This window comes from Heterocephalus glaber, unplaced genomic scaffold, assembly GCF_053883595.1.
Source record: "Heterocephalus glaber isolate CG9 unplaced genomic scaffold, H.glaber_assembly_v1.0 deba00001429, whole genome shotgun sequence".
Lineage (NCBI taxonomy): Eukaryota > Metazoa > Chordata > Mammalia > Rodentia > Bathyergidae > Heterocephalus > Heterocephalus glaber.
The window spans coordinates 31,871,060-31,896,392 of NW_028258294.1; the positions used below are offsets into that span (position 1 = coordinate 31,871,060).

At 44.7% G+C, this 25,333-nt stretch overlaps 1 long non-coding RNA gene across 5 annotated transcripts in view; it reads left to right on the forward strand.

Moving 5' to 3' along the window:
• Positions 1-25,333, forward strand: part of LOC110344286 (uncharacterized) — a 343,104-nt gene that overhangs the window by 260,405 nt on the left and 57,366 nt on the right. For all 5 annotated transcript variants that reach the window (XR_015451670.1, XR_015451669.1, XR_015451671.1 and 2 more), the window contains one exon: positions 22,341-22,390. This is a non-coding gene — a long non-coding RNA (uncharacterized LOC110344286). The remainder of the gene's footprint in view (positions 1-22,340; positions 22,391-25,333) is intronic.

Below are 25,333 nucleotides of genomic sequence, written 5' to 3' on the forward strand. Positions count from 1 at the left end.
CATGGAAATCTCCCCTGCCAGATTTAGGGCAGGGACTATGCTTATTCTTCCTCATGTCCCCAGTGCCCAGTACAGTGCCAGACAAATAATAGACAATTAATAAACTCTTGTTGTGAATTGCATGCAGCACTACGCATGCCCCAGCTCTTGGTCCACAGCAAGCTCTGTGATCTCTCGTTCTCACCCTGTTCTCTCCTCCTTTCTTTCCTCCCTTAACCAGTCATTGTCCCTGCTGTCCCCTAATTACGTATATTTTGACTTGTGCAAAGCCATAGATACCTGCAAAGTGAATATACCACCTATCAATAATCAAAAGTCACCACCATTTTCTTAGGCAAGCTCTATTTTGAGGCTACCATTTATCTCCCCCTCTTTTCACATGTCCAACTTCAGGGTGGGTTGTGAAAGGGACAAATCCAGGTCCTCTAATTTGGTGGAGTCCAGCACAGAACCAAGCAGCCCATGTTCTTCCTTCTTCTCTTCTTACCTCTGCAGGCAGCTGTGGGCTAACAAGTCCATCTTCATTAAGCAAGGCACACCTGTTACCTGCATGAACTCTGCCCTTCTCCCTGGTGGCAATTAGCCAGGCTCTGGCTGGTGGAAAGATGTTTGCTTCCCCGGCTCTCTCTGTGAGTCTTTCTTGGTGTATAGGCTATCAGAGCCTCCTGCCCAAGGGTCCTGCTGTCCGTTATTGTATCGCTGGCCCTGCCATCCTGCCTTTAAAGCATCCCTTGGAGAGGAATTTTAATGTTGCACTGAAGACAGCAGCAGAAATAGGAGGCGGCGAAGGAGCCAAGGACTCGGGTTTCTGAGTAGGTGAAAGAGCCTGCACTGTATTGTTTTAAACTTCAAAGAGACAGTTTCAGGAACCCTGCACTTATTTATTCTGTCTTTCCAGCAAAAGTGAGGCTGGAATGGGATGCCAGTTCTCAGAGGGCAAGTCCAGCACTGGTAGAATGGAGCTTCCTACATGGTGGGGGCCAGGGGCAAGGGGAGATGGAACAGTGGTCCTTTGAAGAGAGGAAAGCTCTCTGCACCCAGCTACCCACAATTTCATTTAATCCTTTTGGTGACCCAAGAAGTAGTTATGTTTTGCTTACTCTGCAGATGTGTAACCAAGACCAGAGACACCAAGGAGTTTCCTGTAGATGCTTGAGCCAGTTTTCCCCATGGTGTCCTCTGACTCACAGCCTGCATTCTTCCTGTGGGCTACTGGAGGAACCAGGCCCTGTGTCAAGCACAGGGAAGGGCGTGATTGGTACCTATCTCTGGTCTGCCTAGGTTCCATACCAGTAACTGCTAATGAGTGCTAGTCATCCCAAGGGCACCAGCCCCTCTCCCAGGATGGCAGTCATCCTGTACTGACTGGGTTCAGAGATCACCTCTGGATACTCTATCTGCAAGAACAGAGGTACCTGGTGCTTCTTCAGGGCAGACAAAAGTACCCACTCCCCACTGAACCCTTCTCCCCACGATCCCAGGGTTAGCCTGTTCCTGGCCCAGAAAGTCCACTCTGGCTAAGCAGCTCCTCTCACCGCTCCAGTTAGCCTTGCATGAGACACACCTGTGCCCACTGCCTGGCAATGAGTCCTGCTCTACCCGCCACCCAGGGTTCTGCAGCTGTGTCTGTTCCCACGCACAGCTCACACTTGATATCTTCAAGGGGCGGATTCTTTCTCCATCCCTGCAGACCCTGCCTCTGATTGATGGCTACCCCCAGTGTTGACTTCTTTTTGCTAATCCCTCCTTCTAGAATTGTCCTCTCTCTTCCTAGCCTTGGAATGTTTAGCTGCCCCAAGCCCCATTGGAACCAGGTAGTTGAGGTTGGAGACCCAGGCAGCACAGGCTGCTCTAACTAAGCACTTGTAAGTGACAGCCATCTTGCGCTCACAGTTCTGGACGCTGGAAGTCCGAGATCAAGGTGCCACAGACCCACTTTCTGAGGAGCGCCTGCCTCCTGGTTTGTCAGTGGCTGTCTCCTCACCCTGTCCTTACGTGGTGGAGAGAAAAAGTGCTCTCTTCAGTCCCTTTTACAAGGACACTCATCTCATTCACCTGGGCTTCATCTTCATAACCTAATCACCTCCTAAAGGCCCCATTTCCTGACATCATCCCTTTCGGGACTAGATTTCAACATATGAATTGAGGTAACTTGAACATTGAGAGCAAGCTCCTAATACTTACTACTTATGTGGAAAATGTAATTTACTTTTTAAAATCTGTTATTTGCCATGAATGTATTTTTATGACAAATAATATGAACTCATTACAGAAAACATGAAAAATTTAAATGTGAAAAAAATCACATGCATTCTAATATACATAAATAGGCAGCGTTGAGTTTTGGTTCTCTGTGTGTATGTATCAATGGCCATAGCTGTATAGCTAAATACAAAGAAACTTTTCATATATATGCATATATATATATGTATATATATGATGAATATGATGATCAAAAACTATGATGTATGTTTAAAAATTTTAAATGTATTATACTAAAAGACATATCAGCATTAATCTTCCTCAAAATACTTCTTCACTTCGAACATACTTATCTATTTTTCTCACTGATTTCTTTAATAGTTCTGGAAGTCCTCTTTTATGAGTGCCTTTATAAGGTGTGATCAAAACTATGGTGCCAAATGCCATCCCATGGGCTTCTGAAGACATTATCATGTGTCCTCATGCACATTACTCATCAGATTTAACACCATGCAACTTCTGTCTCTTCCCCAGAGTCAAAATGACCATTAAAGATAAATGTTTTGAGTCAGTTCAGGACATTGAGGCAGCCATGACAGCACAACTATGGATAATACTGAAAAAGACTTCCAGAGCTGCCTCAGAAAGTGGCAAAAATAATGGGATAGATAAGTATATTTGAAGCAAGGGGAGTGTTTTGAAGGGGATTCATGACAATGTATCTTTTATTGTAATACATTCTTCAACTTAAACATTCATTATATGTTTTGATCATACCTCACATATACTTTTTTTTAAAAAATGGAATAAACGCACGTAACAGAATTTACTACTAAACTACTTGTAAGTGTACAGCACAGCAGTGGTTTTTTTGCATTCTCCCATGTATTTTATTTTTTTTATTGTTACATGTTTGTAGTATATAGTTATTACATTCCTTGAGGGCAGTTGGCACATGTACATAATGCATCTTAATAATTATTTTCATCCCCTTTCCTTCCCTCTCCCCCCATCTCTTCATCTCCTTCCTTTCTGCAAAAGATCTGTCTCTCTATGTCCTATTGCCTTTTAGTCTGCTCTTTATTTATGTTTTGGGTTTCTGATATAAGAGAAATCATGTGATATTTAAGCTTGTGTGTCTGATTTATTTCATTTGACATTATGGTCTCAAGTTTCAGTCATTTTTCTGCAAATGATTCAAGTTTATCCTTCTGGATGGCACAGTAGTACTACATTGTATATAAATGTCAAATTTTCTTTATCCAATTATCTGTTGAATGACATGTAGACTGCTTCCAAGATTTAGGTATTATGAATTGTGCTGCTATAAACATGATTATGCATGTATCATTGTATGCATGTATCATTGTAAACATGGATATGCATGTATCATGTAATTAACCCCTTCAGGAAGATACCTAGAAGGGGAATATCTGGGTCAAATGGAATTCCTAGTTTTAGTTTTTTGAGGAAGTTCCATACTGATTTTCATAATGGTTGTACTAGTTTATATTCCCACCAGCAATGTAGAAGGGTTTCTTTTTCCTAGCAGTTTTACCAACATTTGTTGTTACTTGATTTCTTAGCCAGTCTTTCTGGAGTACAGTGGAAGCTCAATGTTGTTTTTATTTGCATTTCTCTAGTGGCCAGTGATGTTGAACACTTTTTTGTGTATTTACTGACCATTTGTTTTTCTTCTGAAAAGTGTCTGTCCATTTCAGTTATCCATTTTTGATTGGGTATTTTATTTGGGAAGGTCTAACTTTTTTGAATTGTTTGTATATCTCAGTAGTATTAAGTATGTTTGCACTGTTGTAAAAAGGTGCCCAGAACTTTGTCATCTTGCAGAAGTGAAACTCTACATTCATATATGAATGTTTCTTCCTCTAGTCCCTGGCAACCACCATTCTACTTTGTCTCCTCGGACCTGACCACTCTAGGTTCCCAATATAAGGAGTATCACACAATACTTGTACTTCAGTGACTGGTTTACTTCTGTTAGCATAATGTTCATCCATGTTGTAGTATGTGTTCAAATTTCCTTCCTTTTTATGCCTGAATCACATTCCATGGTACATAGTCGAGCTGGTGTTTTAAAGCTTTCTGAACCTTTGCCTTTCTATCTATCTTTCTATAAATGATGGAAGTGTTAGAAGCCACATCACAAGGCTGTTGTTAGAATGAAACTGGTTAACATATGTGAAATTCTTACAGTAGACCCTTGACTTACAAATTCATTTCATTCCAGAGGGCGAGTTGTAACTCAAGTTGGTCAATTGAAGGCTCAGGCTCCTCTACACAGCCTTCAAAATCTCTCTCCTGTTTACAGGCAGATCTCAGTGTCCTTTGAGAGACAGTGGTCCAGGATTTCTCAACCCCACACAGGAAATGATGTTGGAATGTACCTTCTAGAACCCTGTAAGTGTCAAATCTGTATCTGAGACCACCTGGAAGCACAAGAGCTGGCATTTGGGTTGTAACTCAAGACTTTGGTCATAAATTAAAACTAAAATTCTGGTCATAACCCAAGTTGTTTGTATGTCAGGCCTATCATAACTCGAGGGTCCACTGTAGAAGGATACTTGGTATGTCATAACTGTTCCAAAATTGTTAGCCACTGTCATTCTTATTCCATCATTATTATTCCGTTATAAATGCCAGAGCTTTCTGGGTTTAATAATAACAGTGACTATTTAGTGACCACTTTCTGTGTTCTAAGCATGTGCTAGATAATTTATATTTCTTATCGTATTTAATCTTCAAAAATGTTATAATGTAGTTTTGTTATCTTCATGTTTCTGAGGAGTTAACTGAGGTCAGAGAACTTATAGATCTAAGGAAGTGGCTTGGGTTCAAAGCCAGGGTCTCCTGATCCAGAGCCTACATTCAGCTCTTGTGCCACCTCCCAGGGGGCTGACAGGTCAGGGATGCATCTGCTTTAGGACGGCCCAGCTTTGCTTGTTACTGTAGGGAGAGGGAGAACCTGCCCATATCCCCAGCCACACCAAGGTCCAGCAGCAAGCCTGCAAGAGGAGGTTCCTCTTTAGCTCCCCTTTTCTCCTTTGCTTGAACCCCAAAATTGCCTTAGTGAGGCAATGGCTCTGATGCCCTACGGGGCAGTCTCTTATAGTGGGATTTCAGTACTGACACAGGCTGGCTAGGAGAGAATTTGGGACCAAGGTAACTGTGGAGGCAACACCCCTCATGTCACAGGCCATAAAGTTGAGAGAGGACAGAGTGGGTCTGAGAGTGGCTCTTCACACATGCCTCCTCCTCGTCAGTCAGTGGGCTTCTGGAAAGAAGAGGCAGAGAAAGCCTGTTACTGCGAGGGCTTAACCAGGGGCACTGTAACCACTTCCCAGGATCTTGTGGGGAAGTCCCCATGTGGTCTACTGCAGCCTATTGTTTCGAGGTTAGAAGAGTTTCTGTGGGTTAAGCACATGGGAAGGGAGTTCAGGGACATAAAGACAACACCTGGAGACTTTGGGGAAGCCATGATGGGTTTGTGATCAAATGACACCCCATTTATATTCACTTCCCAGCATTGCTGGGCATGAGCCGGTGGAAATAGCCCTACTGTTTTCCTGGAGGATGTTACTGTTACCTCACCCTTTTTGGTCTCTCTCATGCATCCATTTCATTGGACCACAAGCCTCAAGAACAGTGAGAGATAGCAGAATCAAGAGCCCACCTATGTGTACCTGGCAAATGTGTGTTAGGGAGTGTTTGTGTGTGTGAGCGTGTAAATGGCTATGAGTGTGTTTGTTTCTAGCTCAGAGTGTGCTGCAAAATGTTGGCTCCTGGCTGCTTCCCCTGCTCTTGTCCTGAATGACCTGGCCATAGGGAGCTTTCCAGACTTTTGGAAATCTAAGGAGAGTTCTTTTGGCTTAGGAAGTAGGGAGTGACCAATGTGCCTGTGAGCAAAGACTGCTCCTTGAGGCCATCAGTCACATCCCAGCACAGCCACTTAGCTGTCTGAGAAGGTTCCTTACACTTTGTGAGCCCTCTTCTCTTGAGGTGCTACAGGAATGACACTAATAATAACTCTAACAACAATAATAGAACCAATTCTGTGAGGACATGGTAGCACCAACTAGATAGTAAACGTGGATAGCATTTGTGAACTACATGTGCCCTTCATGAGAGTTTCATTAATGCTAAAGTTACCAGGGACTTGGAGAGCATTGGGGGGGGTGAGTTCAGGAAGGCCTAAATATGACTTTCTGTGCTACCTTTAGTTGCTATGTGCCTTCAAAAAGTTTGCCCTCTCTGTCCAGCCAGTGCCCAAGCATCCAAATGAGAAGAGTTCAGGGTATTGCTGTGGGAAGTTAGCATTTTAGTGTTCGGTAAATGTCCCTCACAGGGGTGGGACTTTGTAGTGAATCCTGAGTTTTTCTGGTCTCAATTTCCTTGTCTAAAAAGTGCGGATTACCTGGTGCTTGCTTTATCTAGCTCACAAATTCAAATCTGAACAGCCCAGACATTACCATGGGCATTCAGCCTCCTGAAGAGAGATGCGGCAACCCCAGGGAAGTGTGCCTCTTTGGTCTGGGCTCTATCCACTCCCACCCCTGTGGGTAAGCCTGAGCTCCTGCCTGGTAGAGGAAATGAATTCTTACTTAAAGAGAAATAAATTTCCTTCCAGCTGGAGATCCTTCTGCATGCAGGTGAATATATCCCTGGAAGCCCATGCCACACCCCACCTCCATCCCCTGAAGCAAACAACCTTAGGATGGGGAGCTGGGATCAGCCATCCCCTTCATGTCACTCTCCTTTAAATGGCTCTGCTCAATGCTTTCTGGTGTTTTCAGTTTATCTTCTCCAGATTTGGGATTGGAAAGCAGCTCAGATGTTTGCTCATGTGCCAAACTCCAGAGACCCTCTCCCCATTTTCTTTCTTACCTTCTTTGTCCCTCCTATGGAGAGAATGGGGCTCCCCCTCAAGGGCCTAGGGGAGGCACTCATGTGCCCTTCTGGAGCGGCAGCAGCAGGGGATGGAAAGGAGGAGCTGAGAAAGCAGAGAAAGAAGATGGAAGGAAAAGCCAAGAGATTACAAGGGATCAAGAAGGGGTATTTAAAGCCATGCAAGTGCCAAGAACTGGTGCTTGTGGCTGCGTGGAGCTGGGGGCTGTTTCGCAGTTCTGAGAAGAAGCTGTGCATTCTAGGAGCCGAAAGAACACAGTTGTTTTCTAGCAGGGGGCTGTAGATCTTGGGCAATACTTAGCTCTCAGAGGGTAGGGCTGGGGCATCTGTGTGCCTTATCCTGGCCTAGGAGGTGACAAGTGCTTATCTGAAGCAACTCTGCATGAGGTGGACATCAGACAAGGACTCTGTGTGTGTGTGTGTGTGTGTGCGCGCGCGCGCGTGTGTGAGAGACATGCTTATCTGTCTCTGGACCGCATGTGTTCACATCTGTGTGTTCTCAAATGTATGAGTATACAAGCCTGCCCAAAAGGCAGATGAGCACTCTGAAACTCTGACCAGCTAGCAATCCATACAATGCTGGTAAAACAACAGTCTTCTCTCTGGGTAGGGGCTGCAACTGCGCCCTTTCCAGCTAAGCAGACTCTAACATGGAGCAGTAGTTTAAGGCCACCACCTCTTTCTCTGCAGAGCTAAATTACTGACTGACTTGCAGGAACTGACTGGCCTACCAGGGACTTTCACCCTTAGGCTCTCACGTGATCCTCACAAAAAAACCATCCCGTGCCTAGAGCAGTTCCCTTTACAGAGACAGAAACCTAGGCCCAAGGTCTCAAAAGCTGCTGCCTTTTGAAGGTAGAGTCAGCACTGTTTCCTTTGTCTGCAAATGCCATGGAGTACCATGTCCTCTGTTTTCGGACCACCTCCTCTTCTCTTCCTTCTGATGCTTAAGGGCCAGGACAGGCCAAATTAGGGGTGGGGGTGTGGCTTTCCCTATCCTTGGCTTTGCAGCCAGACTTACACGGTCAGGATGGAGAAAAGTCACAAATTCAGAGATTAGCTCTTGGGTAGCACCTTCTGTCAAGGGCTTAGGCCAGTAAGTTCCATATTTCCACCCTGAAAGGGATTTTACAATTAGCCAAAGTTTGCCATAGGAGGGGAAAAGTGCTGTTGTCAGGAACTTTGGAGCTGTGTTCAAATCCCTATTACAGGACAGAGGTCAATTACTACTTTCTCTGTGCTCAAGCTTTCTCATCTATAGAATGGGAATAATGATAATAACAATATTTATGCAATGCCAACAATGTGGCAAGCTAAGTGGTTAATATATAGGAATTTAATCCTTCTAACAATCTTCTGGTTGGGACTATTATCCTCATTTAACAGACGAGAAAACTGTGACGCAAAACATTACATAACTTGTCTCAATACTTATACAGAATGCATATGGGATTTGAGCCTGGCAGCAACATCTTCTTTAACCACTGCAGTACCAATACTTCTCTGCAGGGGAAGTACCCTGAGAAGCAGGGTAATGTGCATGAATATCCAAGCCTGTCTGCAAACTCTCTGGCCCTCCTCCCCCAGAAGGTGGGACTTCAGTATCTACTTAATGAAAGTCCTAAGTGGACTTTGTGACAGCCTTCACCATGCTATGTGATTTCTGAGGCCAGTCACCAAGGCCATCACCTCTACCAGTCTCTCTTGGGACATTCACTCCAGGGTCCCTCAAACCACATGGAGAGGCCACAGAGCTGGAGTGAGATGCTCAAACACTCCAGCTGGCTGGCTGTGTTCCCCACATGGATTGAAGATAGTTTCAAGATAACCCCAGGAAAGCTTTCCCTGATACAACTATAACAGCAGCTCCACATGAGAACTGCCTTGCTGAGCCCAGGCAACCCCCAGGTCCATGAACAGACGAAATGATGGTTATTTTCATAAGCTACTATTTTAGGTGGTTTGTGGTACAGTAGTAGGTGATCACTATCCTCACTCTGCAATAGCTGTGAGGAATGCTTGAAAATGTGGATGTCAAGACCCTATCAGGAATGCTACCTCCCATCCGTCCTCCATCAGCACTCTCTGGGTGCCCCCACGAAGACCTTCAAACTTAACATCAAAGCAGAAGCTACTTATACCTGAGCCAAACCACCACCTCAGTAAAACTGAACACTTATACTGGGGATCTCAGCTTTCTCAGGTTAACCCATGATCTTCATGGTCCTTTCCAAAAACAACAATGCTGTGTGTGATGCTTAAGAACTTATGCTGGGAGGCAGGCAGTGTAACCACTGAGCTAAATCCTATTTGACTCAGCTATTCCCCTGCTGGGGATCTTCCCCAAAGAATTAAAAGAATCATATTACAGTGATATATGTGCACCCATGTTCATAGCAGCACAGTTTGTAATAGCTAAAACTTGGAAACAGCCTCAATGCCCATCAACTGGAGACTGGATAAAGAAAATGGGTTTTTAAAAAAAATAAAATGGAGTACTACTCAGCCATCAAAAATGAGAAATTAGAGACATTTATAGCTAAATGGATGCACATTGAGGCCATACTCTTAAGTGAAATAAATAGGGCACACATGTGTAAATACCGCATAGTTTCTCTAGTGTGAGAGACTGAAAGTGTAAATAAGGACTAAAAGGTATAGTAGATGATGTGAAATAGGAAGATAAGGGGCAAAGGAGAAGGGGTAGGGGAAAGGAAAGTAGGGAATGGAATTAATATGAGAAAATGAAAAATGGAAACAAAGTCTCTGTAAATAGGGAGAGCTGGAGGGGTTGAAGGGAGGGCAGGGGAAGGGGGAAAAAAATAAAAACCAAGAGAGTATGTAAAGGTGCACATTTCCAATGATGAATATCATTATATTGTATACCTAAAATGTAGCAATAAAAGGATATACAGTTTTTTTAAAAGTACTCTGAATAAGTAAATTGCAGTATAGTCTCTGGTGGGATACTCTACATCAAAGAAAATGAATGGACACCTGTACACAGACAGTAAGAATGAAGCTCATAGATATCATGTAGAATCAAACAAGCCTGGGACAGGGCCCATGCTCTAATATTCTGCTTGTGCCAGGAGCAAAATTAATGAATGGTAATGGCAGGAAGAATATCGACTAGAGGGAGGATGAGGAGTGCTTCTGGACTCACTGATAGTGTTTTATATTTTGCATCTTGGTGCTATTAATGATACTCATGATTTGTGTTCCTTTCTGTAGGTATGTCAGATTTAAACAAAAACTTCATTAAAAAACTTAGACACCATGAAAAAAAAAAAGAAGAAGAAGAACTTATGCTGGGCATGCTCTGTTGCTGGATCCTCCACTGGGGTCATGCTGTGGCATGTTTTCTTTAGATTTTAAGTTTTGCAAGGGTAAAATGCTTTAACCTTATTTTATTCTTCTATTTATTTTGTGGATTTTATCATGGAGGCAGAGAATAATACATATTAGAGTGTAATGAGGGAACCATAGGTGTCTCCAAGAGAAAAGAAGGAGAGAATAAAAGTGAAGGGAGAAAAGAAGGAAGAAAGAAAAGAGGTAGAGAAAGAATAAAAGGAAAACAGGGAGAGGAAAGAACAGAGAGAAGGCTAATGAAGGTGAAATACAAAAAAGGAGAGGGAGGGGCTTAAGAGAAAAGGCAAAGTGTAACAAGGAGAAAGAACACAGGCTTGTGATGAACCCTGTGCCTTCAGCTGCATCTGGAGCCAGGCAGGCTAGGGGCTCCAGGCCATAGATCTGTCCACTTGCTTGGTGCCAGCGCTGGCCTTGCACACACAGCTCTTGCCTGCAGCTCAACAACCTGAGCTCCTTAAATAGCTTTGAACCGCACTGAGTGGTGGATAAACATTTGTTTCACAGCTCACAAAGCAGAGCTGCTGGCTACCGGCAGGTTTGATGTAATGAGTTCCATTCTGGACCCCGGGGAGCATTTAGAATGGGCTCTTCTTTGCCCAGGCTGCCAGTCAAGCTGGTACCAGGGGGGAAAAACACAACCCTAATCTGTTCCCTACCATTCCTGTCCAGATCTGGACTCCTCAGGAGTCAAGTTACTCCATTCTCCTGGGTCAGGATTGGGGACCTGAGTGCCCCAAGTATCTCACATGTGGGTGCCAGTAAGAATTGTTAGGCCACCTCCTGTCTCTGCATCCTTGAGAAATTACTTGGCCTCATGAGAAGTCCAGAACACAACCCCTCCTTAGGAGCTGAAATTTCCAGGAATTATCTCTGGTGCCATCCCCTCCCTGCCTGTCCCCCACAGCCTCTGCAGCCTTGAAGCTTAAATCTTAGGAAAGGGGGACAGCTTGGCATTGCTGCCCTGGGTTGGCAGCCACGCTCCCTGACCAACGCTACCATCCAGACTGAGCTCAGAAGCTTCCTGCTGACCTCTGCGCTCAGAGAGCAATGGGATCCACTGGTCCAGGAGTTACCGAGTCCTTCAGTTAGACCCAAGTTCCCATTGTAGCTGGGGAGGTAGGGAGGGATAAAGAGCGGGGAGTTGATCCCCCTCTTTATTCTCCCCTTCTTTCCAAATTCCCCACTTCAGAACAAAATGCCATGCTGCTGGAAGGGGCTGAAGACCAGTGGATATGATAAATAAATGGTAATTACATTGTTGGCCTTTCAGCCCTTCCCCTGTGGATATTAATAGCCATTAATGCCCCGCTGTTCTGCATGGCACCAGAGCCTGCCAGACAGCCAGGGCAGGTCACTGCCCCAGCCACTTTGCTCAGCTCCCTCCCACCCTACAGGCACTGCTTCATTTGCTTTAGAATTTCAGGAAGGAAATGAACTAGTAAAGGTAGTGGTAGAAAATTAGAAGGGGAGAAAACAAATCCGAGGGGGAAGTGATTTAGCTTTTCAGCCAAATTGGTTGTTGAATTGGCTTCTTGGACTGTTATGATTGGATCTCCTAGGGGTCATCTAGTCTCTTCCTCAGACACTAGGCAGGAGTCATCATGAAGCTTATATCATTTTCCTTAAAGTTACTGGAGCTGAGAGAAATTAGCAAATAAATTCAGAGGCAGATCTGAAATTACCCACTAAAGCAAGTTAGAAGACAAGAACAGGACTAAGACTTAAATAGCGGAAGTTTAGAATAAAGGTAGGCATCCTTGAAGCTACTCTCCTTCCTAGAACCAGCCTGGTGTGCTGGAAGATCATTCTCCTTGGAATCAGAAGGAGCCTGTTATTAGCTAGCTGGCCCCTTACCTGGTAACTCTATGCTTTAGACTACAGGAGATAAGGAGAATAGTGCAGTCCTTCAGTAAGAAGGCTCAACTTTATAACTGTGTGATCTGGGGCAAGTAATATACCTTCTCTGAACCTCAATTTCCTCATAAGAAATAAATGTTCCTAGAATAGGACAATCTGTAATAAATAATATGTACTAGTCATTATCCAGTAATGTGTGGAGCCTGCTGGTACCAGCTCATGACAGCTGATGGTGTGCCCCTCTTCCCGAATTTGTGTTCAAGAACATCACAATGGTAGTTTGCAATGGGTCACGGTAGCAGTATTTACACAAGAGAAATTGGCAATGCTACATGAGGTCTTTTTATCCCCCTTAAGAGAGACAATTGATCAGTCTATACCAGGATGCCATTGTTGCTTACCATTTCAACTGTGTGGAATGGAGGGTCCTGGAGCCGGTCCTCAGGCTTCCAAAGGCCACAAGGCAGCCCTTCAGATGATGTATTTGCCTCCCATCCACCACAACAAACTGCTCACTTCTAACAGGGATTGTCAAAATCTCCTTGAGGCCCTATTACAAAGCTGTAGCTCCTTGATCTATTCAGCACCAAGAGGCAATTGTGGAGGAAGTTGATTGTAGTCCAAATCCAGGTATCAATTCAAAATGTTTTTGCCTCAGACAACCACGTACGATCAATCAGTAATGTAATCCTCAGCTAGTAGAACACAAAAACAAAGCCCCACCTTGCCTCTTAAACACAGCATCATTAGTCTTAGGATAAACTATAAATTGATGCATAGAGCAAACAGCCAGAGCTACGTTGCAGGAATGGGAGCAGATGAAATAGCAATACTTTATGGTGGTGAATGACAAATCATTGCTTGTTCCATTCTCTATCAAGTGGAACACCATCAATCACATGGTGGACTCCGTGGGTTCCAAGACAGATAGGACACCACAAGCAGAGCTGTGGCCGGCATTGCTGACTTGGGCAGAGCTGTGTTTTTGCTTCTTCTGGGAGGAGGAGATGAAACCAATTCACTCTCTGTATGGTCCTGTCCTTCATTCCAGTGTATAAGGGTGAGAAATGCTACAAGCTCCATGAGTCATAACATCCTTGAGGATAGGAACTTCATCTTTTTTGTGTTACACACAGTCCTGTCTAAATGGTGAAGAAAGAGCCAAGCTTCCAACCAGGAGAGAAGGAAAAGAGGACAGATCACCTTCTTTTGATTTCAGGGAGTCATTGAGTCCTCTCTGACTCTATATAGTGACTCTCAACTCCTGGGTCTGACAAGGAATCTGTAATCCCAAAACTTTAGATCTGTTTTAGTCATTTTCTGGTTGTTGGGACAAAATACCCAACACCTCCAATTTAAAAGAGGAGGAGTTTATTTTGGTTCACAGTTTTTAGAGGATTCAGTCCATGATTGGCTGGCTCCAAGGCAGAAATGCCATGGCTGAGGGGCATAACAGGGGAAAACTTCCCATATCCTGGTAGCCAGGAAGAAAACAGGAAAGAGAGGAGCTGGAGAAGGAGATACACCCTTCCGGGTCATATCCCCAATGACCAGGGTCCTGACCAGGCCCCACCTCTTAAGAGCACTTTCAGCCATGGATTGATCCACTGATGAGTGTAGTGCCCACATGATTCAATCACCTTCTAAGTGTCCTATTTCTGAACACATGGACCTTTTGAGAGACAGTCTAGATCTAAACCATAACAGGATCACTCCTTTATATTAAAGTACTATGTCCAAAAGGATTATATTGTTGTGTGTGTACCTATCCTAACACATTGGGGACCATCTGAGTGCACAACATTGCTCAGTATCTCTCTATAGGATGGATAAATAAAAAGATGGGTGCATATAACACTGTAGTAGGTTTGGATGGAAGAAGATAACCAGAGAGAGAGGGAGGCAGGGTGGGAGGGAGGGAGAGAGAGAGAGAGCGAGAAAGAGGTCTAGTTGTGCAGTAAACACAATGGCAATGGCAGGGATACTGCTTTCAGGGATGGGAGACCAAAGTGTGTGATCCAAAATGAAAGAAGATGGTATCAGAGAGAAAGTAGGAAGTCCTATGGATAATATCCATCTTTTTCCCAGGGTCAGCCCTGCCCCTAGTTGGTTTTTAAGCAAAGCATGTTGAGAGCAATAAAAACCAAAGCCTGTATTTGTCCTAATGGGAACACGAGGCAAGGAGGAAAAGTTAGGTGGTTGTGATTTGCTGCAGCTCATGAATAATCCCACCAGCCCTATTTCTGGCCTTCTGCCATTCATGGAGCTAGGGAACTGAGGAGCAATGGAATCTTTCTGACTGCTGATTTAATTAAGTGTGGCTAGTCTGTGACAGAGGACTCGGCACAGGGCCAAAGTAACAGGTGAATTGGTCTTGTCATTGATGGGTGAGTCCAGCCTTGTGTTTGAACAAATCAACCAATCATTTGGGATACCTGAGGACCTATGGACAGCAACTGATCCTACTTTGGTGCTAGAAGACACGGGTAATTTGGTTAAAACCCATCAACATAGTGAAGAATAGAACAGTTATTTCACTCAATCTGACAGGCCAGGGTAGCTACAACTTTAGTGATACTGAGTATTTGGCATGATGTGCCTAAAACAATGATTGACTGATTTTATTTCCCACCAGGCTGTGAACATTATGCTGACACAGCTTAAGGGTAGTTTGGAAGAAGTTGGCATGTTTCCTTTCCCATTTCTCACCTTTACCATCTGTAACTAGAAAAGGGTATCTTCCTCCTGCCAGTTTCCCACAGCTGAATCTATACAACCTTTATCCAAACATCAGGACCAGCTGTCTCAGGCAGAAGGAGGTTGACTCCATATGGGCACTCAGTGGCAAGGTCAGGTGAGACAATGAGCAACAAAAAGTCCTTTGCAAGGAGGAGGGAGCCTGTTGGAAGGGTGAGTGGGTTAACATATGTCAGGCCTTACTCAGCTTTTAGTGTTTGTCCTTCTGTGCAACTTGTTTCTCAGTGTAACTTGTTTCTCAGTGTGGGATCAGATTTACCTTTCCTTCTCTTCCTGTTTGCCTGCCTTCTTTTCTCTCTTCATTGACTGGGCTTGATGCCATAAAAAAATCAGAGATGAGGTAGCTATAACCCCTACCCTCAAGGATCGGGTCATATATTGCTTGGAAAGAAGGCAAGTTTGAAAATAACCATATTGAAAAAAAACCCATCAGGAAAGAAGATACACACTAGAAGAGATTAAGTGATTTTATTTTGGCTTCACAGAGGAGATAAGTAGTAGACACAGGTGGGCCCAGAAGGCCAGGTGAGATTAAGATGGCTACAAGCATGGGGCGTCTGGCAAAGTACAAGCAGGAGAAAAGGAGAGACCCAAGATGTAAATGCACGAAATAGGTCAGAGTGGTTGAAAAAATAAAGGTGGAAGGGTGTGCTAGTGAAGCTTGATTGCAATTTGACTGAATAAAGAGATTCCTGGAGAGGTGACTGGATGGTTAGGGTGCTGAGCTCATCACTGTGGGCCTAGGTGGAGGAAGTGGGACAGGCGGCCATAGCCTTGGGGGCTGTATCTGTTACCTGGCACTTTCCACTCTGGCTCTTTCTGACTGGCTCTGCTTGCTGGCACCCATGAGTCGAGAAGCTTTCCCCCATCATGCTTTGTGATGTCTCTGCCTTAGGAGCAGTTGACCATGGACTAAACCTCTGAAACTCTGAGCCACAGTGAACCTCTCCTCCCTTAAATTGCTGGTCCCAGCAACAGGAAAGCTGACCTGTAATAAAGGTAAAAGGGTAATAAGATTAATATTTTTGCCTCAAACTAGAAGGATCAGAACAAAAAGGTCATTAGATTTCCTGGTTGAGGTTGGTGGACATATTTTGACCATCCATTGAAAGCCATTGAAAATTTCTTAGTAGATTAATGATATTAAAATTAATCTTTAGGAAGAATAATCTGGCCTCAGAATGTAAGGTAGTTTGAAAGAGGGAAGGATACGCAGCAGAGATAAGTTAATAGAATATGAGATAGTCCAGGAGATGGCAATTAAGAGCAGTCATGGGGAGAAAGCAATGAGGGGACAATGACGAAGAGCAAGTTATCCCTAGTTGGGATAAATAGGACATGATTCTAATAATGGCAAACTGCAGTTTTGTGCTTTAATCCTTCGTTGCACTGACTTGGGGGAAAGGATGCTGATGGCTTCAGTCTCCCTTTGGTCTGTCCCCAGTTGCTTGTCTGCGGTAGCAGAGAGTTCCACGTGTGCTCAAAAAGAAGCACTTTGTCTGATTCCTCTCTCAAGGGCTCCCTGTCCTTTCTATGCTGTGCCCCAGAACCTTCTCCAAAACCTAGGAGACCACTTAGCCTGCCCAAAAGAGTGCTCAGAGTATAGGGGAGAGAATATCCTTGGGAAACTCTCAACTAATGAGGGATGGGATCAGTGCTGCACCTTCAGTCCTCCCACTTGGAAGAATCTGGCAGCTTCTTGAAGGTCCCAGTGGAAAGGAGGCACTACTGCCCAGAGCACTGATCCTGATGGTGTTTCTTACATCAGTGCTTCCCACTCCTATCTCACTCCTCCTGTTTCCTCATTCCTGCCCCCTGAGGTCACCTCCCACAAAAGCCATCTGCATCCCCTTCTCCCAAACCTTTACCTTAGGGAGAAACTGAGATGAACATACAGACTGAGTTCTTCCCTAAAACAAATATAAATGTGAGTTCAGAGCTATAGAGAGAGGGGTGGGATTGAGATACAGGTTTAAGAATCCTTTGCATGGAGAGAAAATGAACCAAAAGGACTGGAGAGAGGAGATAGAGGAAAGAGAGAGAAGGGAGGGGAACCAGACTTTGGGGTTCTCCATCTAGTAGTTGGGAGGAAAACAAGCTTAGACGCAGGAGAAGGGAATCAGGAGAGCACAAAGGGATTGTGAGGCTCAAGTGAAGAGATCATGGGTGTGGCTGTCAGAGGTGAATGCTGCAGAGGCCTCATGAGGATGTGGCATTTTGGAAGTCCTTGAAGACCTCAAGAAGGTGGTTATGGTGGGGACAGTGAAAGCCAGGGTTAAGAAGGTGAGGAAGCAGAGGCCTAGGGCGGTGGTGGCGAACCTAAGGCACATGTGCTGCAGTGGGCTCCTTATATCATTGAAAGCGCTAAAAGGCTCGCCATCACTGGCCTAGAGCATAGATTGGTTGTTCCTAAACTTGGCACTTGGAGTAGCAGGTAGTTTTTATAAAGTGCCAACACTGACCAACTAAATTAGAATCTCTAGAGAGGGGGGCCTCTCCCTCAGTTAGATTGGGGGAAGGGAGGAAAATGATAGTCTGAGAGCTCAAGGCATCAGGATAGGGAGAAGAGTGTAAGAGAAGAGAGGAAGAAGAGGTGTATTCTGGGAAGAGAGAGTCAAATCAGTGGAAAAGAGTTACATATTAAGGATGTACCAGGGAGGCAACATAATACGAAGAAGAGTTCAGTGGCAGAGAAGTGATCAGGAACACAAGTGGGGCAGGAGAAATTAGTTTACTTAGGAGGGTTTTTTATTCCCCAACCAACAGGAACAAGTGACTTTGCACAGAGCGTTTGGCATAAACAGGAGGGCAAGGGACAGCTTCTTCCCCCTGGAGGTGAGAGGTGGAGAGAAACAATTGCTGGAAACTTGCTAAGTTCTAGAGTAGCAACAGTTATGATAGAAAAGAGAAAAACTGAGAGCTGAGAGAGAGAAAAGAGAGTGTGTGAAGATTCAGAAATGGTAGGAGTCAAGGCAGCTAGGTTAAGAAAAATAATTCAGATGGCTCTGATTCTCCAAGAAACAGAAAGCAAGGTTGTCTTTTGAAGGTAAATGTTATGGGTTGAATTATGTCTCCCCCTCTAAGAAATTTCATATGAAGTCCCAACTCCTAGAACTTCAGACTGTGACTATACTTGGAGTTGGAGCTTTTGGAAAGCACATTAAGTAAAATGAGGTCAGGTGGGTGGACTCCAATCCCATGTGACTCCTTCCCAGAAGAGGAGATTCAAACATAGACCCACAATAGGAAAAGATAGTCACCTACAAACCAAGGACAGAGAGCTCAGAATAAATCTCTGTCAACAGTTTGGTCTTGAACTTCTAGAACTGTGAGGAAGCAAGTTTGTGTTGTTTAAGCCCGCCCCACCCCAGTCTATGGTATTTCTTACAGCAACCTTAGCAAACTAATATGCAAAGATGAGGGACTAGAAACAGGTCTGAGAGACTGAGGAAAAGATAATGTTTTGGAAGAGCCAAGATTTAGACATAAATTAAAGCTAAATAGATGGGTTCCTGGGAAGAAGATGGTCCAGCCAACTAAGGGTGAGTCCATGATATTTTGTTTGTCTGGTAAATAAGTTGGCATTATGAGCCTGGGCTGTGTTTATGTTCTGACACCAAGGGACTCTTGGGTCAGGAGATTCAGGACTTTCAGAATGGCTATAAGTGGTGAGTGGCCAGCCAGGGGCACAGGCTGAGGGGAGACAGACGAGGCCAGAGAGGATTTTAAGGGGGCTCTGGAATGGAAGGTTAGGAGGCAGAAAATAGGAAAGGACAGAATGTGTTCTCAGAAGGGCAGTGAGCATGGAGGTGTGCTCATGGGTTTAAAAATAGTGGCCACAATAGCGTGGCTGCCTGTGAGGACTGAGGAGAACCACACAGTGCCAAAGTTCATAGTAGAACAGAGAAAAGGAGTCTCCAGTTTCTAGGGATCTGCATTTTAAGCTCCTGAAGAGTTCAGAGTCCTGGCTCAGACCCCCCTTTTCTGCCATGCAGGACACGTCTCCTTTTTAAGGGTGGATGGTGGAGACCTTGGATTGTTAAGGTCTTGGCTGCAGTTACATGGCCTGGTGGTTCTGGAACCTGTGTCTTTAACTTCTATTTGGGACCTTCTATAGCATTGTTCACATTGGCAAGGCCATGGTGGTGCAGGCACAATATCCTTCCACAGAGGGTCACATTTAAGAGCCATTTTCTTAACCTATCTCCAAAATGAAGCTTATGGGTTAGCAGAACCCAGTGATCAAGAGACAGTGAGGAGATAAGACACATACCGGGGTTGCTTGCTAGATTCTCATGTTCTATAGTCCTGGGAAGAACCAGTCGTGGAGTCATCAACAGGTGCTTGGAGGGAATAGAAGGAAACAGGAATGCAATATCCCAGAATGTCGTTAACTCTGCCTGTTTCCTGTCAGATCTCTGCTCTAGGAGATTTTCTAAATCATTCTGAAAGAAGAGCCATATATTCTCATTACTCTGACCACAGTTAAATGTACCCTGCTCCTAGCAGAGAGCGTGGCACCAAGTAGGCACTCATTAAATGTTTGTTGAGCTACTACTGTATGCTCCACCAGTCTTGTGGTCTGGACTTCTTCCTTAAATCCCACCACCAAGGTGTGCCTTCCCAGGAGCTCTCCATGGTTCCCCTGTTGCCTAGCAGCAGTTCTAAGCTTAGGTGCAGAAGCGCACTGGTTTGTTTCCTCTGTTATGAGGTGCATGGCAAGGAATTTGTTACTAATAAAGAAGCATTGCATCTGGGGAGGCTTTATTTGTAAAACGGAGAACATTTTTTAAAATGCTAATTATTCCTCACTTCCTTTTGAGTAGGAGAGCAAGGGATAGAGCTACAGCTGGGCTACCGGGGCTTGTGCCTTTGTTAAGGCAAAGGGTGGGTCTGAATGCGTAAATTTTATGCAAGGGTCCTGACTAGGGGAAGAAACCTCTATGAGGCTCATTGTTAGGACATTTGTTCCTCCACTTGGAAAGGGTGGCCAGATTTTTAAATTTCTCCTTGGTAGGCTAAATATTAGCAGATCTGCCTGGTGACTGGACATTCAGCACTCTCCTGAAGAGCATTTTAATTGGCTGAATGGGCCTTGGAGGACCTGCCCCCATTAGCATGAGACTGATTCCTGAATGTTGGCTCAAACATAACAAATGCAGCCCATGTGCTATCAACATGGTCCTGGGGGCTGCTGAACCCCGTCTCTCTCCATAGCCCTGGCTGTTTCAAAGAGATCATTACCAAGGTGGAATTGGGTGCCCCCAGGGTCACTGCACAATATACATTGTTGCTGTCTTTTAATGGACTTTCCAGAGACACTGGTGTTTCTTAAACTGCAGTGTCGGCAGCTGCTAACACCAGGCAGAGCCACGCCGTCTGCAATGACAACCAGCCCGCCAGTCTTGCCAAAACGGATCTGAACTTGGGCAGATGGATCCGGCTTGGAGGGGGAGGCATGGAAGGGGGTATGCAGGGAGGGGATGTGGGCAGAGAGGCAAGGCGGCCCTAGGATGTCTTTGTTATTGATTTAGCGTGAGGACCGAAAGTGGCAGGCAGGCAGGTGGCAGGGGCTGGTGGGCAGGGAGGACAGGTGTAGGCAATCGTGGGCAGTGATTAGCTGGGGCACTGCAGACGTGGCTGAGGAGTCAGCTGGTGATGATTAGCATGGAGGCTTCTGAGTCCAGATGTGAGGGGCCAGTGGTCCCCTCCTCTGCTTGGACCGCTTCTGGGTCCTCCCTCTCTCCCAAACACACTTCTGTGCCTGCGCCTGCACCTGCAACTCCACCTCCACCTCCACCTCCACCCTGCCACTGCCCTCCTCTCCCTCCCTCTCTAGGTGGAGGCCTGGACTTGCAAATTGCCCTCCCCTGGTCTCTCCTCTCTCAGACATTTTCCAAGATGACACACAGACAGGACACGCTCAGACACCAGGTGAGACAGAACCTGTGTGAATCCACAGTATCACCACACTCACTGCAAGAGCACATGCCAGGTGGCAAAGGACTGTAGTACCCTGGTCTCTGTTTGCCTGCCTTGCTTTTCCTAACCTACCTATCATGTTTTAGAAATATTTTAAGTAGCATATATACAATATTAAACAAGAAATATTAAGTACCCAATGCTTTGATGCTTCCCTTAAGCCCTTCTAATCACTGACTCCTACCTTCCTCTCCAAAAATGACCAACTTGACTTCATTTGCTTCAATTACTACAGACTCCTTTTGACTAGTATTTGGGAACCTTATGTAAATGGATCATATAACATGAGTTATGTTGTGCCCGGCTCTTTGTGTTCAATAATGTATTTGTAAACAGCAGTTTCTTTTTCCTTGTATTATTCCACCTAGGTGTAAATCACAATTATCCGTTCCATAGATGTATGGGTTGTTTCTAGACCTGGGTCATTGTGAATAATGAAGCTTTAATCACTCTAATAGGACTTTTAGTATATAGACACATGCACTTCTGTAGTTTTAAAAGTGAAATTGCTGGAATCTTAGAATATGAGCACATTCACCTTTAGTAGAAACAGTTCAGTAGAAATAATTTTACAATATGACTGTGTCAGGTCCAGTTCTGCTCTTGTGGGACTGGTCTACCAGACCACTAAGGCTCAGGCGCACACAGGAAAACAGTCACCAGCAGCCTGCCTGTCTCCACATTTTGTAGGGCCAACCTGGTGCTCTCGTGTCAACACATGGTTCCCTATCCTCATCCTCGCTCATGTCCTGGTGCATGTGGATTTTGCCTGCCTAGGACCATTTTAGTTTCTCCATGCAGCAATGACCCATTTACACAGGCTTCTGTGACCCACTGACCAGGCGTTCTGCCAAGAAAACTCCTGCCTTCACTCCCGCCTACATTCCATAGAGTTGAGTGGCAGTTATTCTGGGTTTGCTTTCCACAGAAATCATTCAGACCAGGTTCTGGCTTCTCTGCTGGACAAAGTAGAACGATCAGAAATAGAGCTCAGCATCTCAAGAAGAGAAGCAAGTGAACTGTAAGACAGGCAAATCAATGCAATTGGCATTTTCTTTATTAATGGGAGCAATTTGTCTTGGGTTAATGGCTATTTACACAATTTCAAGATGCCTAGCCCTTTGAGTTTCCCTGGGTCCTGGGCATTTTTGTGATATGGGTGTGTGTGTGTGTGTGTGTGTGTGTGTGCGCGCGCTGCTGCTGCTGCTGACTCACAGTGTCTGTTCATTTCCATGCCTACACCAAAGTCCCCAGAAGAGGATGTGATGCAGCGCTGTCATATGGCTGGTGGCCTGAGGTGAGTCACCCAGAGTCTCCATTTCCCCCTCACTTGGGTGGAGCATACAGTAACCATAACACCCAGCAACTTGGGCTGTGTCTGAGGGATTGGAAACAATTTTCGAAGTGAGTCACATCAGTTGAGAAAACAATTAAGTCAGTGGGAAGAGAAAATCAGTGAAACTGGTTATTTGGCAGGACGCAAAGCAAGCGGCCCATTGTTTGGTGACAGTTTTCACTTTCCAGCTGGTCACTGTGACACTGAGGCTGGGCTTGCCTACACAAATTCTTTTAACAGTTTTGACCCAGGCTATGTCTACGCAGCTCTAAAACCATCTGGTGAGTCACTTAGCAGAGTCCAACACCCAGTCCACTCTCTGCCTCCATAGTAATTCTATCCTTGTGACATTTTATGGGGACCCCATAGAAAACTACAACAGAGGTTTTCAAGAGACTTTTGGGTGCTGTTGCACTCCTATTTTCTTCTATGTCTGGGACCTCGGTGGCTTCAGGTGGTTCTCTTTCTAGACGATATCTGCTACTGGGAGTGGGAAGCACAGACAGGGTTCAGGTGGAGCGCCACATTGTCAAATTCAGAGATAATCCCCACAAATCATACTGACTAAGTGTTTTGCTTTCACCCAAGATTGTTGAGTGAATAACCTGGAAAAAAATCAAACATCTGACTCTGGCCTTCTGATGATCATTAATCCCAATCCCAGATTTTATAGGTGAGAAAAAGGAAGCCCAGGGAGGTAGGGAGATGTGCACAGGGTCACAAAGGTAAGAAGTGAATGCCTCCTCAGATAAGATCACCTGTACCTAGCCATCTCCAGTGCTGGTGCTCATGCACTAGTAGACTAGCAGGTACAGTTTAGGAGCTTGTGATGGGAATTCTCAGAGGAGTGGGACATGCAACATAATTTCTCCCTAAGAACTGGAGAGTTTTCCCCAATCCTTGTCAGGGCACCTTCTCTGTATCCCATCTTCTCTTTACCTGTCAGAGCTACCATCAACTTTCAAAGTGCAACTATGTCCAAAATCAAGGCACCAGTATGATGTGACATTTGCTAGAGTGTATTTATGATGTGAAGTGTGCTTCAATTGTGTAGATACTCCCACAAATGTTATTGTGTTAAGTTAAGCTATAGTAAATCTGTCACCTCCATAAGTAACACTGCAGTGAGTCTGTAGGTAAGCTCGAAATACTGCTGTGAGCCATGCTGGGCTGTTAGCTTCAACTCTGTGTTGCTGTTGGTACAGTTATAGCATTTTAGGGGCACAGCTTAGGTGCTAGATTTACAAGACGTGGTTCCGCATAGTTGCCCTTAGCTCTCACAAAACCTAGTAATTGTTCTTAAAGATAGGAGGCAAGAAGACCAGAGAAGCCTGAAGGTTTACTCTCTCTACTGTGTTTGGAGACATTTGGGGCCGGTGTAGAGAGATGGAGCAGGTAAATAAGAGTATTGGGTACTACTTCTCCTCTAACTAAGTGCTTAGCCTATGGAACAACACTCAGTGTTTCAGTTCTTACCTCTGTAATTTTTTAAATGGTAACATGTACGTGAGCCACTGCATGTTAAATGCAAAAATCTTGTGAGCCAAGATAAGTTCTTAGGATGCAAGAGATAATGATGGAGTATATTCTACCACATGGGCTGATTTCCTCTAGCCATTCCACAAGGGGAGCCACATGGCCTGCAGAGGGTCCATAATCCTCCACATTTTTGTAGGGAAAGAGAAGAAAGGAGCTTGATGTACACCTCCACCCAAAAAGAAATTTAACATAAGTTGATGCCCAAACCCATTGTTGATGAACTGGAGTGGCTAACTCTTATTTGTGATATACAACCCAGGCTATTGTAGACATCTTAATGCTCCTTAATATATTAGGACTTGTCCAGAGTGAACTGGTAGTGCTTAAGATCAATCAGATTCAGTGCTAGTCATTGCATTCCAAAGCTTATCGTGGACTACCATTTCTGGGACAAAGCTGAGAACATTCAGAGGAGGCTGTCTTTGAAGGATAAAATTGGGAGGCATTTGCTTTTAGCTCACAGAATTGAATTAGTTGTTATTCATTACAAAAAGTCACATTTCATAGCTTCTAAGAAATAAGGCAAACTTGTTCATAATCCCATGTCCAGTGGAATCTCTCTCTACAGCCTTTTCAGAGAATCACTGTAAAGTTTTCCACCATTTTTTTTTATTAACTTAAGAAGAAAATGAACTGAGTCTGGAAAATGATATTTCAGGGACATGAGGGTTTACAGACCCAGGGAAAATGTGCTTGAAGAAAAATGTCACAAAGTGAGGTCAGCAGACATTAAATTACAGACATGTCCATGGTTTGTCCAGATCAGTTAGAGCATGTTTCGTTGTGGCAATAAAAAAGGAGAGACATTAACAAGCAGTGATGTTAGATGGAATTAAATAGTGTTCAAAGGATGAAAGGGAAAATTAAAGAGCTAACCTTCCATTTCCCAGACAGTTTACCCGGTCAGTAAAAATATAAGGTTGTATTTTCCACTACTCTTGTGCTAGAGGGAGAGAGTAACTCTGATGGGCCAGAAGCCAACTGGCTGTCACATGCCCATGGCCAGCTATCCTTTCAGGACCCTCCTGATGGCTCTGGGTGACTAAGTGGCCAGCTAAGTGCAGTGCATTTTGACTGTGAATCTTCCCTCTCTTTTTGGTCCCCTGGTGCTTCCCAGATCCAAGAGATGCCATACATCACTGCCTCTCTGCAGACACACCACCCAGATAGCATCCAAGAGACTGTATACAGGATGATTCACAAACTGGTGGCAGCAGCTAAAAGCAGCGCAGTTCGTGACCCTAAGCACAGTGCCAAGATTCTAAATGGGATGTTGCAACAACAAAGCTGCCTGAAGATTCTAAAACACAATGGTGTCACTAGGACATTCATAGGGGGCTGTAACCTGTAACTGACAAACACATC